The 14432-nt window shown below is 37.2% G+C and overlaps 1 long non-coding RNA gene across 1 annotated transcript in view; it reads right to left on the minus strand.

Annotated features, from left to right (window-relative positions):
- LOC129145335 (uncharacterized) overlaps positions 1-12911 on the minus strand; it is a 79834-nt gene extending 66923 nt beyond the window's left edge. Inside the window, exon 1 of the long non-coding RNA XR_008550801.1 lies at positions 12842-12911. This is a non-coding gene — a long non-coding RNA (uncharacterized LOC129145335). The remainder of the gene's footprint in view (positions 1-12841) is intronic.
- Positions 12912-14432: the final 1521 nt, after the last annotated feature.

Raw genomic sequence — 14432 nt, forward strand, 5'->3', positions numbered from 1 at the left:
TTATATAGTCAATATTCCACTCTCAAGATCAAAGCTCTAGATCTGACTTTGTGATGCTTTCACATGAAATATTTTGATTATATCGAGATTATATATCCCCTGGGAAAAACACTCTTTCAATGTACCTATCCATATGGGTGATTTGGATGGAAATAAACATTTGCATTTGGACTGTTCTGTAGCCTGTCAACATCACTTTGGCCCATCAACACTGTCAGGGCATTAGCAGGAGACTAAACACTGGGGCAAAAGACTTGATAAGTCAGACGGTCTAACTCTGAGCCTATGAAAACAGTCCTTTAAGGGCAGCTTCTGAGAGCCAGTCCCATAGAAAATAACTAAAAGTTTGATTTTTTTTTCTATTCAAAGTACAAAGATATTTAAAAGAGGTATGAGAACACTTTGAGACACATTACAAAGGACACCTTCAAAAAAATGAAAATATAACCGGTTTTTGAACTACACTTCTAGTAGGATCCCACGGCCTTCTTGTATGTGAAGAAGTTGGGCATGGGTAAGAAAGAGCTTCATGTTTAAGAAACAACTTCCCATGAGTGATAGAAACTGCTCAGAGAGCTGTCAGTTCCCTTTAAACCATATAGTACAATTCCCAGACAGCTACAGGATGGTCCCCCTATGAGTGGTGAGGTCAACGAAAATTCACGTGTGGCTCAAGCTTTCTAACTCAGAATCTCAAAGACTGATTCTGTAGAGCTCTCAGCTCTGGCCAGTTCTGGAGTGGAAAATGGATTTGAGAGATTAAACCTAAATCTCTTGTGTAAAAAGGCAAGGAACTAAGTTCAGGACTACTGTGCTGGCTGAGTGAACGCTCAAACCAAACCCTGCAGACCTAATAGTATCTCATTACTGACATCTAAAACTTAAAACCCTTTTTTATTTAACCCTTTGGGCAGGAAAAGGAAGTTTTAAGATGCAAAGCTTTTTTATATAAACTTCATTTAAATTTTGATCTGCTTAGATATATATACACAGGAGTTGGGCCATTTTCATGAAGTACTGTCACTGTGGTCCAGTAGAGCCTCACTTACACTCAGCTCTGTTAGAAGTTTGACAGATTTCATAAACAGGAACCAGGCTTCTACGGCTGGTGCATTTACATCCATATCATTTTTTAGGCCTGGTAGCAGCTGCCCAGGTCACACTTTTGAACTCTACTAGTGTGTGAGTTGTTAAAAAAGTAGGGGGTGAAGACTTTACAGAATGAGTTGGTCTGTAACTTGTGAAGCAGTAAATTAACTGGAGAGCTTAAAAATTTCTAATGATACTACAGAGTATTCCTGGATGAAGACTCAGGTCAATGGTGTCCACAGTCCCTGCTGTGTAAAGACTTCCCAGAGTAGCCAAAGATGTATTCTGATTTTTTTCTATTTTCAAATGTTCTATGATTAATAGGAAAAGCAGATGAGAAAATGAGTATCTAGGGTAGTTCCACCAAGAAAGACATGTGAGTCATGCCTGTTGAATAAGAAAGGAATTTAAATAAACTCCAGTTCTCTCAGAATTTATATCCAGTATTTGTTCCTTCTTTAACTATTGTTGATTTTTGATTTTTTTTAATGAAATAGCTTACTTATATAAGGGCATAGCAATTGAGATTTATATTTTAAAAAACTAGAAAGTGCAAGTTCAAGAATGGCAATACAAGAAATAGATCACTCTCTGTAAGTCAAGAAGAGATTTTCAGTCCATGTGTTTCCTATATTTCTCCTGAGCCCAGTTATACTCAGTGCTCCAGAACTACTGTTACTAAGTGTATTCGATTTCTATTTCTGTTATAACAAATTACCGCAAACTTGGCAATATGAGGCAACACACATTTACTATCTCATAGTATATTGGTCAGAAGTCCACCGGGATTGGCTGGTTTGACTGCACTGAGTATCACAAGGCTAAAATCAAGTTGTGTGCAGGCAAGTTCACATTCCTCTCTGGAAGCTCTAGGGGAGAATCCATATCCAGGAACATGAAAGTTGTTGGCAGATTCGGTTCCATATGGTATAGCACTGAAATCCCTCTTTTCTTGCTTCTGTCAGCTGAGGATTGCCCTTTGATCCTGGTGGCCTTTCTCTAGTCTCCCTCCTAACTTCTACATTCCCCAGCCTGCAAGGAAGAGTCAAATGCTTCTCAAGTCTCATCTATCTTAAAACTCTTGTTTGCTTGCTCCCTCTCTCTCTCTCTCTCTCTCACTGACTTTTGCCTTTCTCTTTCATTTTTAAGGATCCAATCAGTTGCACTGGGTAATCTCTCTACTTTAAAGTAAAGTGATAAGCATGGAATCTTAGAACCATCTGCAAAGGAACTTTTGCCATGCAACATGGTCACAGGCTCCAGTGACCAGCGCATGGACATTTCCAGGGGTCATTTTCTAGCTTCCACCCCAGATTATGTGCTATAGAGTATATCTTTATATTTTTTGAGCTCTAATTAGCTTTATTAAACAATTCATGAATTGGGAAGCAGCCTATGTAGATGCTGCTTATGAGCTACATCTTTTTTTTAATTGAGTTAACATTAATTTATAACACTGTATATGATTTAGGAGAATAAATATACCTTTCTACATATGTATGTCACCACACCACACCCACCACCAGAGCACCCTTAGTCTTCTACAATAGTCCATTGGGCCCCCTCCTCCTTTTGCTCCATCTAATAACCTTGATATTGATATATATATAAAACCGCATGTCATTCACAGGTATAGACTCACACCTTTTAAATATCTGTAATACAGTTGGATCCACTTGTATTTCATTGTAGGTTTCCTAGATATCCAACTTGGTTCTTAATCGTATACGCCAATGTTCAATATTTGGGTGCAAAGTTCTATGTGTTGTAACAAATGTTCAGAGTAATATATCCATCACATTATCACTTAGAACTGTTCCATCAGACCCCAATGTTTCCTCTTGCTGTCCTTGCATTTAATTTACTCTCAAATCTTGGCAATTGTGACTTCTTTTCTGTTATTAGATGTTTTTCTTTCATAAATTGTCATATAACATGCCTTTCACAATATGCAGTCTTTTCAATCAATTTATGTGGTTGAACACCAAGGATGATGATTATTGTACCACAGTTTTACTCTAAAAAAGAAACTGCCAAACCTTTGCTCACAATAATCCATTTCCACCAACTGGTTGCTACATATCCTTGTTAATACTTTGTATCATCTGTTTTGTTCAAGTTTTAGCCATTTCAGTAGTAGTGTAAAAGGTTAGTAGTATCTCACTGTGATTTTAATTTGCAGTTTGTTAATGACTATTTATATTGATCATTATTTCATGTTTCATTTGCCAACTTTGTAATGATGGTAGTTTCTACTTTGATCTTTTGCCCATTTTTTAAATTGGGTTTTAAATTGGGTTGTTTTCTTATGGTTGAATATTAAATATATGTATATATATAATAAATATCACCAGATATATTATTTCATATTCTTTCATTTTGTCACTTGGCATTTAGTCATTTAAGAGGGTATTTCAGAAAGTAGTTCTTTAAAAGTTGCAGTGATGAATTTAATGTAGTATCTTCACATGTTGATTTCTAATGGTACTTACCTGAAACTCACATGTTAGAGTGCAATGTTACTTCAATTAAAAAATAAATAAATAACAATTGAGTGGATTAGAAAGATGTGATATATGCACCATGTAATACTACTGAGCTATAAAAAATGATGAAATCTTGTCATCTGCAACAATATAAATAGAACTGGGTATAATTATGTTAAGTAAAATAACTCAGAAGAAGAAAAATACCAGGTAGTTTCACTTACTTATAGGATAAAAAAGAAAACAAGGGGATAGATAAAACTAAACTAAAACCAACCAGAAAAATCTGACTACAAACTGATAAAAAACAAAACAAAACTGAGGATGGGAGTGGCCAACAAGGTAAGGAGGAGGCACAATGGACTAGTGATGGAGGTTGGTGGGTAACATACATCATACAGAGATGTTAATCTATATCTTTGAAACATATACAATGTTGTACAGCAGTGCTAACTCAAAAAAAATACAATTAAAAATAAAATATGAGAAAAATATAAAGGCAAATTTATCATTTTTTTAAAAATTAAGGCTTTTAAAGATTTTAACTTTTTAGAATAGTTTAAGGTTCATAGCAAAGTTATGAGGAAGACAGAGATACTGCATATCCCCTACCCTCACACATAGAATGCCTCTGCCATTATTTTCATCCCCAACCAGAGAAGTATATTTGTTCCACTTAATCCTTCATTTACATATCATAATTACCCAAAATTATAGTTTACTTTATGGTTCACTCTTGGTATTGTACATCCTATGGACTTGGAAAACCATTTAAAGGTATGTGTACATCATTTTGGTATCTTCACCTAGAATATTTTCACTGCCCTAAAATTTCTATATTTTCCACCTACTGAGATGCTCCCTCAACCCCACTCCTACTCTGTCACACCTACCAAATGCTGATCTTTTTTTACTGTTTCTATAACTTGGTCTTTTCCAGAAAGTCATATAGTTATAATACAGCATGCAGACTTCTCAGACTGAGCTTTTATACTTTGTAATATGTATTTGTTTCCTATTTATTTTCATGGTTTATTAGCTCATTCCTTTTTAGCATTGAATAATATTCCATTATCAGTTTACTGACCTTACTAGTAAACAATTCAACTTCTCAGAACTAAGCAAGATGTAACATGCAGATTTTTCACTGTTGTTTCTGTTTTATAGATGTTCCGTTAGGTTAAGGAGGTTTCATTCTGTTTTCAGTTTGCTCAGGGTATTACTCATAAATTGGCATGGCATTTTATCAAATGGATTTTTCTGCATATATTAGATATCATATTTTTCTACTTTAATCTGTCAATGTGATGAAATATATTATTTACTTTACAAATATCAAGTTAAACTTGAATTCTTGGGATGAAATCCAGTCTGTTGTGTTGCTTAATCCTTTTCTTCAATTAATCCTTAATCTTATATAGCTGGATTCAATTTGTTCAGGATTTTTGTGTATATGTTCATGATGGGTCTATGGTTTTCTTATAATGGTGTCTGATTTTGGTATTAGAATATTGCTAGCTTCAAAAAGTGAGTTTGGAAGTGTTTGCTCATATCTTCTGGAAGCATTTGCATATAATTAGCAATATTTCTTCATTCAATGTTCAATAGAATTCATAGGTGAAATCTTCCAAAAGTTTTCTTGTAAAATTTTTAACAAAAATTCAATTTCTTTTTTTTTTTTAATTAATAAATTTTATTTTTATATTCCCCATACAATTGCAATCCCCCCATTCTGACCCCAATCCCTCCCCTCCCGCCCCCCACCCCCAAAAAGTGTCTCTGGTTCATAGTTTTTGTTGATTTTGATTTTCACTTTCTTATAGTTATTCATTTTCCTGGTCCCTTATTTAAGTTTTCTAGATCCCTGCTATGAGTGAGACCATCCGGTATTTTTCTTTTTCTTTTTGGCTTATTTCACTGAGCATGATCCCTTCCAGTGTCATCCATGTTGCTGCAAATTGCATGTGTTTATCTTTTTTGAATGCTGAGTAATATTCCATGGTATATATGTACCACATCTTCTTGATCCAGTCATCTATTTTTGGGCATTTGGGCTGTTTCCAAAGCTTAGCTATTGTAAACAGTGCTGCTATAAACATAGGGGTGCAGGTGTTCTTTGGAATTGATGTTTCTGTGTTATTTGGGTAAATACCTAGGAGTGGAATTGCTGGATCCTGTGGAAGCTCTATGTTTAGTAGGTCCAGAAATCTCCACACAGCTCTCCTGTGTGGTTGGACCAGTTTGCACTCCCACCAACAGTGCAGAAGAGTTCCTTTTTCTCCACAACCTCGCCAACATTTGTTGTTGCTAGTTTTTTTTAATATGTGCCATTCTCACTGGTGTAAGATGGTATCTCCTGGTAGTTTTGATTTGCATTTCCCTGATTGCAAGTGATGTTGAAAATTTTTTCATATGCCTGTTGGCCATTCGCATTTCCTCTTCAGAGAAGTTTCTTTTTAGTTCCTCTGTCCATTTTTTGACTGGATTATTTTCTTTGTTGTTGTTGAGTCTCATCAGCTCTTTGCAGATTTTTGTGATCAGTCCTTTATCATTAGTGTTGTGTGCAAAAATGTTCTCCCAGTTGGTGGGGTTTCTCTTTGTTTTTGTTATTGTCTCTTTTGCTGTGCAGAAGCTCTTTAATTTGATGTAGTCCCAGCTGTTGATCTTTGCCTTCACTATCACTGCTTTGGGTGATGTGTCTGTAAAGATGTCTTTGATATGCAAATCACGTAGTGTTTCGCCTATATTTCCTTCTATGTATTTTATGGTTTCAGGTCTTATGTCTAGTTCTTTAATCCATTTTGAGTTGATTTTTGTATATGGTGTGAGGTAGTGGTCAAGCTTCATTCTTTTGCATGTAGCGACCCAGTTTTCCCAGCACCATTTATTGAACAAACTTTCTTTGCTCCAATGCATAGTCTTTGCTCCTTTGTCAAAGATTACTTGACCATAAATCTGTGGGTTTATTTCTGGATTTTCTATTCGATTCCATTGGTCTGTATGTCTGTTCTTGTTCCAATACCATGCAGTTTTGATGATTATGGCTTTGTAGTAGAGTTTGAAGTCTGGGAGTGTGATGCCTCCATTCCCTTCTTTTTTTTTCAGGAGAGCTTTGGCTATTCGGGGTTTTTTGTGATTCCATATGAATTTCATCAATAATTGTTCTATTTCTTTGAAGAATGACATTGAAATTTTGATTGGAATAGCATTGAATCTGTATATTGCTTTTGGTAGGATGGCCATTTTAATAATGTTTATTCTCCCAATCCATGAGCAGGGGATGTCTTTCCATTTCTTTGTGTCTTCTTCTATTTCTTTTAACAGTGTTTTATAGTTTTCTTTTTATAGGTCCTTTACCTCTTTTGTTAGATTTATTCCCAAATATTTGATTTTTTTTTGTTTCAATAATAAAAGGGATGGTTTTTTTGATTTCTTCTTCTTCAGATTTATTGTTTGTATATAGGAAGGCTACTGACTTTTGCGTGTTGATTTTGTATCCTGCCACTTTACTGAACTGATTGATGAGTTGAATTAGTTTTTCTGTGGAGTTTTTGGGGTTCTCTATGTATATTATCATATCATCTGCAAAGAGTGATAGTTTGACTTCTTCTTTTCCTATTTGGATTCCTTGGATGTCTTTCTCTTGTCTTATTGCTCTGGCTAGGACTTCCAGTATTATATTGAAAAGCAGTGGTGAAAGTGGACATCCTTGTCTTGTTCCAGATCTTAATGGAATTGCTTTCAGCTTTTCACCATTGAGAATGATACTGGCTGTTGGCTTGTCATATACGGCCTTTATGATGTTGAGGTACGTTCCTTGTATCCCAAGAATTTCAAGGGCTTTTATCATGAATGGGTGTTGCACTTTGTTGAAAGCTTTCTCAGCATCTATTGATATTATCATATGGTTTTTATATTTCTTTTTGTTGATGTGTTGGATAACGTTGATTGATTTTCGGATGTTAAACCATCCTTGTGTCCCTGGAATGAATCCTACTTGGTCGTGGTGAATTACCTTATGGATACACTGTTGGATTCTGATAGCTAAAATTTTATTGAGGATTTATGCAGCAGTGTTCATTAGGGAGATTGGCCTATAGTTTTCTTTTTTTGTGTTGTCCTTGTTCGGTTTTGGTGTTAGTGTAATGTTGGCTTCGTAGAACGTGTTAGGTATTATACCTTCCTTCTCAATTTTTTGGAAGAGTTTGTGAAGGATAGGTACCAATTCGTCTCTGAATGTTTGGTAGAATTCATTTGTAAATCCATCAGGTCCTGGGCTTTTGTTTTTGGGGAGGTTTTTGATTACCATTTCAATTTCGCTAATTGTAATTGGTCTGTTTAGGTGTTCTATTTCTTCTTTATCTAGCTTTGGGTGATTGTAGAGTTGTAGGAATTTGTCCATCTCCTCTAGATTGTTAAACTTGTTTCCATATAACTGTTCATAGTAGCTACTGATTATTCTTTTGATTTCTGCTGTGTCCGTTGTGATTTCTCCTCTTTCATTTATTATCTGTTTGTCTGGGAAGGTCCATATTCTTTCTTCAAAGAGGAAGGAGTGCTTTGCGGGATAGAGTATTCTTGGTTGGCATCTGTTTTCTTGGAGTCTGTTGACTATGTCCCTCCACTCTCTCCTTGCCCATAGTGTTTCTTCAGAGAAGTCTGATGTCAGTCTGATTGGTTTCCCTTTGAATGTTACCTGTTTCTTCCCTCTTGTTAGTTTCATTATTTTTTCTTTGTCTTGGATCTTGGGAGCTTTACTATTATGTGTCTTGCTGTATTTTTCCTTTCGTCATGGAAGTTTGGTGTTCTTCTTGCTTCTTGTATATCAATTTTCAGATCCTTCTTAGCGTTTGGGAAGTTCTCTTCAATTATATCCATGAATATTTTCTCTGTTCCTACATCTCTCTCCTCTCCTTCTGGGATTCCTATAACTCTTATATTTCCTTTCCTCATGGAGTCAGATAGTTCCCGAAGTCTTTCTTCGGTCTTTTTCCTTCGTACTTCTCCTTCCTTTTCTGTTTTAGTTCTTTTTATTTCTGTGTCTTCAAGAGTACTTATTCGTTCTTCCATTTCATCTATTCTGCTTTCACTGCTTTTCCCAGAGTTCTTTAGCGTCTCCATTAATCTCCTGCATTTCTTTTACTTCCCTCTTTAGGGACTCAATTTCATTCTTCTGGTCATTAATTATTTTCCCCTTATCATTGTTTTCCTTTATGACTTCTGTCAGTTTTTTAATCACAGCAATTTTAAATTCTCTATCTGGAAGGCTCAGAAGTTCTTCCAAGTTACTGTCGTTGCAATCTGGTAGATGGTTTTCTTTTTGTGGTGTGCTATTTTGCTGAGGAGTTGCTGGGTTGCATGTTGTTTTTCTACTCCCTACTGCCTGTTTTCTAATTTGCCGTATTCCTTTTGACACTGTGTTGCTGGTACTGGCCGGCATCTTGGGCGACCTTCCCAGCTCACCACTGGCTCCTCTGGGGAACTTCTGCTGGGTTCACAAGTCTCCAGCAAAGACAGGTCCCTGCTCTGTCTCCTCGGTGAGCCTTCTGCTGGGTTCACACAGTCTCCAGCAAGAAGGGTCCCCGCTGCAAAATGCCAGTGCCGGCGACGCGCTCCCCTGCACGCCTGGTCTGCCCCAGCGGTGGGTGCTGCTCCCCTCTGGGCTGGAACTGCAGGCTAGAAGGCGCCCAGCATGGGCAAGCCTCCCAGCTTACCTCTGTCTCCTTGGTGAGCCTTCTGCTGGTGCACACAGTCTCCAGCAAGAAAGGTCCCTGCTGCAAAATGGCGATGCGGGAACGAGCTCCCCTGCACGCCCGGTCTGCCTCAGCGGTGGGTGCTGCTCCCCTCTGGGCTGGAACTGCAGGCTAGAAGGTGCCCGGTGTGGGCAAGCCTCCCAGCTTAACCTCTGTCTCCTCGGTGAGCCTTCTGCTGGGTTCACACAGTCTCCAGCAAGAAGGGTCCCTGCTGCAAAATGCCGGTGCCGGCGACGCGCTCCCCTGCACGCCAGGTCTGCCCCAGAGGTGGGTGCTGCTCCCCTCTGGGCTGGAACTGCAGGCTAGAAGGCGCCCAGCATGGGCAAGCCTCCCAGCTTACCTCTGTCTCCTTGGTGAGCCTTCTGCTGGTTCACACAGTCTCCAGCAAGAAAGATCCCTGGTGCAAAATGGCGATGCAGGAATGAGCTCCCCTCAATTTCTTTTTTTTTTTAACAACTGATGAGGGGATGCCTAGGCAGTGCCTCCAGCAGTGCTCAGGTGAGACCCCCTTTAGAGCATTTATTTATTTATATTGTCAGGGTCTTCCCTGTCCTTAAAGACCATCTCTTTCTTTTTTCTTTTCTTGCATCGTAGTTCATTTTTTTAGTTATTGGTGTCTCCCCTCAGGGGTGGTCCCCATGGTGCTCCCACCAAAATAGCCCCTGTGCCCCATCACCATAATCCCTTGTGCTCTTCCCTCCCCTCTGTTCACCCTCCTCCCTCCCCCTCCCCGCTGGGTGCCTCAGGTCCTGGTCAGCCTGCTAGGGTTGTCTTTTTCTCTACCTTTTGTTCAGTTTCTCTATTTTTCACATGTAAGTGAAACCACCTGATATTTATCTTTCTCCTGCCTTATTGTGGCTAGCATCATCCCTTGCAGCTCCATCTATATCGCCACCAGTGGCATGAATGTGTCTTTTTTGATTGCTGAGCAATATTCCATGGTGTAACTGTACCACAACATTTTGATCCATTCATCTTTTTTCTGGCATTTGAGTTGTTTCCATGTCACGGCTATTATAAATAGGGCTGCAATGAACACAGCAGTTCAGATTTCCTGGGGTTTTTTTTGTCCCTTTGGTGGATTCCTAGGAGTGGAATGCCAGATCATGTGTAGACCCATTTTCAGTGTTCTGAGGACCCTCCACACAGCTGCCCATAGTGGCTAGACCAGTTTGCACGCCCACCGCAAAAATTCAATTTCTTAATAGACAAATGACCAACAAGGTTATCTATTTTTGTGTGTGTTTGATTTTCATTATTCTTTGTCTTTTAAGGACTTGATTCATTAAGTTGCTGAACTTATTAATATAGAATAGGAAGATACCCTTATTTTCTTTCAAATTTTGTGGGTAACATACACCTGAAGGGTGTGACCTTATACTTCTAAATCATATACATACCTATAATTCACATACAGTGTTGTAAATCAATATTACTTCAATTAAAAAATTAAATCCATCTTATGGGGTCTTTCACAAGGTGTTCTCGCTTCATTTCTAATCAGGAAATTCTGTTTTCTTTTCTTTTTTTTTTTTTTTTTTGCCAGACTGAATAGAACTTATCAGTTTTCTTAACCTTCTAACACCCAGACTTTGGGTTCATTGATTTATTCTACTTCTTTCTATTTTCTTTATTTTTTTAAAGATTTATTTTTTTATTTATTTATGCATATAAGAACTTGGGTGTAAGCCAGAGGTGTGTGTGTTGGGGGTGAGACAGAGACAGAGTAGAAAGCAGAACAGGCAGATCTGCTGAAATACACTGCTGAGAGGAGCAATTGGTGAGGCAGGAGAGGTCTGTTGCACCATGTGGGTTAACTCCCTGTCCTGGGATCAAACTTATGCCATGGTGGCTGGTGACATCTTGATAGTGCTAAGACTTTAACCCCTGTGCCACCAGGGAGGCCCTGCTTTCTATTTTCAATTACTTTATTTTTGCTCAAATCTTGATGATTTTTTTCCTTTGGGATACTTTCAGGCATATTTGCAATTTTTTTTGCTACTTCCTTAAGATGGAAAATTAGATCACTGATGTGAAATATTTCTTTCCAAATATAAACATTTTATGTTATATTTTATTGTAATCAGTGCTTTAGTTGTAAACCACACATTTGGTCTCTTGTGTTTTACTTTTTATTCAGTTCAAGACAATTTTACACTCTCCTCAAAACTTTACTTTGACACTTGGTTTATTAAGAAATGTGTTTGGATGGCGCTGGAAGGGATCATGCTCAGCGAAATAAGCCAAAAAGAAAAAGAAAAATACCGGATGGTCTCACTCATAGCAGGAATCTAGAATACTTAAATAAGGGACCAGGAAAATGAATAACTATAAGAAAGTGAAAATCAAAATCAACAAAAACTATGAACCAGAGACACTTTTTGGGGGGTGGGGGCGGGAGGGGAGGGATTGGGGTCAGAATGGGGGGATTGCAATTGTATGGGGAATATAAAAATAAAATTTATTAATTAAAAAAAAAAAAAAAAAAGAAATGTGTTTGGGGCTTCCACAGTGGCGCAGCAGTTGAGCGCTGGGCTGTGAAGCTAGCCGCAGCCTCTGCAGCATCAGTTTTATCCCCAGCCAAGGGCAAGGGTCCCACATGTCGCGCAGACCTCTCCTGCCCGCTGCTTCCCTCATCAGTGCACTTTGGCCCTTCTGCCTGTTCTGCTCCCCACTCTGGCTCTGGTGAATTCTCTCACCCTCCTGTGCTTCTGACTGTACCCAGTGCTTGATTTATAAATAAATCTTTAAAAAATAAAATAAAATAATAATAAAAAGAAATGTATACTATTTTTTTGCCTCATGTAAGTACATAAAGATTTAAAATTACATTTGGAGAAATGATCCTTTCATTTCTCCATGTACTATCCTTGCTTATGCCTGATAATTCTCCTCTATCTGATGTTTATATTATCTAAGATTAATATATCTATTGCCTCTTTCTTTTCATTTGTTTATATGAGACATCATCATCATGCCTTTTACATTTAATCTTCACTGTTTTTAAAGTTACTATGTTTATTATGGTAGTATATTTATATTTAAACTGGGTTTCTTATAGACACCTATATATTTAATTTTTATTGCTTTTATATATCTAATATGGCAATCTATGTCCTTCAATTTGTATATTTATAACATTAATATTTAAGGTGATTGTTTTTGGTTTAATTTTGTGTTTTGTTTATCCCCTCCTTTTCTCCTGCGTTTTCTGATGTAGGCATTTTTATGACTTATTATTCATACTATTAAAAAAATACACTGGTTGGTTGGTTTTATCTTGGTTTTAATAAATATATATATATTTTATTGCTCACTTTCAAATAATATTATAACATCTCATGTGTAATATAAGGCTTGGCAACCCTATTTCTCTCCTAAGTCTATGTGATATTTTTGTCATGTAAATGCAAGCTATTAATATATAACTATAAATGCTATTAATATATAACACATTCATTTGTTTCAGTTATCTTTTATAATTTTTTAAAAATGAAATAAATTTTGTTTTACCTTAATTTATTCCATTTCCACTCCTCTGCATTCTTTGTGAAGATGTAAGTTTCTTACAACATTGTTTTTTCTGCCTGAAAAACATTTAAAATTGATTTTTATTTTATTTTTTTTAAAGATTTATTTTTATTTATTTATACAAGCACTGGATACAGTCAGAAGTGCGGGAGGATAAGAGAATTCACCAGAGCCAGAGCAGGGAGCAGAGCAGGCAGAAGGACCGAAGTACACTGCTGAGGGGAGCAGCGGGCAACAGTAGAGGTCTGCGCACCATGTGGGATGCAACTCCAGTGGCCGGAGAGCAGCCGGGGATCGAAGAGGTCTGCGCACCATGTGGGACCCAACTCCAATGGCTGGGGAGCAGCCGGGGATCGAACTGGTGCTGCAGAGGCTGCGGGCAGCTTCGCAACCCAGCGCTCAACCGCTGCGCCACCGGGGAGGCCCTAAAATTGATTTTTAGATTAGATCAGCTGGCAATGGAGATCTTCAGGCTTTTTGTCCTTTTCCAAAAGAGTTTAACATTTCAGATGGATATTTTAATAATGTATAGAATTCTAGGTTGATTCCTATTTCCTTAGTATTTCAGCAACTGAAGTGGTTCTTTATTACATTTTGTTTATCTGGGTTTTTATAGAGGCCAGTAGTAATTTTTATCCTTGTTTCTGTTTAAGTAACATGTGTTTTATTCTCTGAGCTCTTTCAGTATTTTTAACTGATTTTTTTTTACGGCAGTGTCAATATAATAAGATATGCCTGAGTGTGTGAGTGTGTGTGTTTTAATTTATTCTACTTCATGTTCCCTGGGATTCTTTGGTGTCTGGTTTGATATCTGTCATGAGTTTCAGAAGATTCTTGGGCAATATTTCTTAAAATGCTTTATCTGCCTCATTTTTCTTTCCTAGAATTCTAATTATGCATACACAAAACTGATATTTTCTCACTGTCCCTAGACTCTCTCTCTGTTTTTTTTTTTTTTTTAATTATTGTTTCTTTTCCTTATGTTCTTTTTTAAGCTCTGTGTTTCATTGTGGGTGGTTTTAGCAACTCTTTCCTTAACTGTGTAAGTGAACCAGCTACAATCATTATTTTTCTCCTTTGTTTTTTGTATGTTACTATACCAGAAAAAAAAATTTCTCCATTTTTTTTGTTGTTGTTGAATGAAATGAACCTGGTACAACCATTATTTTTCTCCATTTGGTTGGAAATGTATATTTTCCTATAGTGTCCATCTCTCTGAAAAATTTATCAACCTGCCCTTACATTTTTTTTTCATATTGGATTGTTCAATATCTTAATCAAGTTTTTTAAAATTTCTTGTTATGTATCTAAATCTGGTCTATTTATTGCTTCATTTCATTTTTGTTTTTTCTTGCCTTATCATTTGTCACATTTATTGAAAATTGACACTTTTTTATGAAGAATAGTTACTGAGGTGAATATGCTTTATTCTTAGAGAAACATACAAAACTACAGTGTGTGACTTTATGTGTTTCTAATAGGGAGCTGGGCTGGATTTGAGGTTTGCTGGTATGGTCACACTCAGTCACACACATATAGGCTACACATACCATAAAGGCCACAAAGACCTCTT

The sequence above is a fragment of the Talpa occidentalis genome, unplaced genomic scaffold, assembly GCF_014898055.3.
Source record: "Talpa occidentalis isolate TD23 unplaced genomic scaffold, MPIMG_talOcc4v2.1, whole genome shotgun sequence".
Taxonomy (NCBI): domain Eukaryota; kingdom Metazoa; phylum Chordata; class Mammalia; order Eulipotyphla; family Talpidae; genus Talpa; species Talpa occidentalis.